Source organism: Chaetura pelagica, unplaced genomic scaffold (assembly GCF_000747805.2).
Source record: "Chaetura pelagica isolate M959 unplaced genomic scaffold, ChaPel_1.0 scaffold17, whole genome shotgun sequence".
NCBI classification, from domain to species: domain Eukaryota; kingdom Metazoa; phylum Chordata; class Aves; order Apodiformes; family Apodidae; genus Chaetura; species Chaetura pelagica.
The window spans coordinates 5338973-5339594 of NW_009970726.1; positions in this window are offsets into that span (position 1 = coordinate 5338973).

Below are 622 nucleotides of genomic sequence, written 5' to 3' on the forward strand. Positions count from 1 at the left end.
TCCAACCTGTGGATATAGCAAGATAGCTGAAGGCCTTGAATTCAGTAGTGTATCAACTACTTAGTAAAAGTATTCCATTAACAGAAATGCTTTCATTGAAACCTAACTTGGTTGGGCATTCCCCAGAAGCAGAGAACTAGAAATTCTACAGAATCATCCCAGGACAAGGGAAAAACAAACAAAAAAAAAAAGGGAAATAAAGCCTACAAACAAATGGAAACAATACATAATTTTATTGCCTGAAGTGAACAGTGAAAGCCAAGAGTAAATAAATAGTACAAGTGTTTGATGGCAGTGTTTGCATTGCTAATACATTAAAGGTTTATTAAGCTCAAACAAGGTTGTTTATGAATAATGTGTAAAGAACGGGTCCCTTTCCCTTTTTAAATTGTTTTTCAGGGCACACACATTTATACCTGTGCTCTCGGTTCAAGCGGGAAGCAGGACGCAGCGCCAGGACAGGTTTCACAGCGGGTGCAGCAGCATCGCTCCCGCAGCGCTGCCTTCCCCGCCCAGACCTGCAAGGCAAGGGGATCATCGCGGCGGCACCGGCCCGTGCTGACACCGGCAGCGCCGCCCTCCCCGCCCCGCCGGGGGAGCCCGGGCGCTCAGCCCGGGGGCT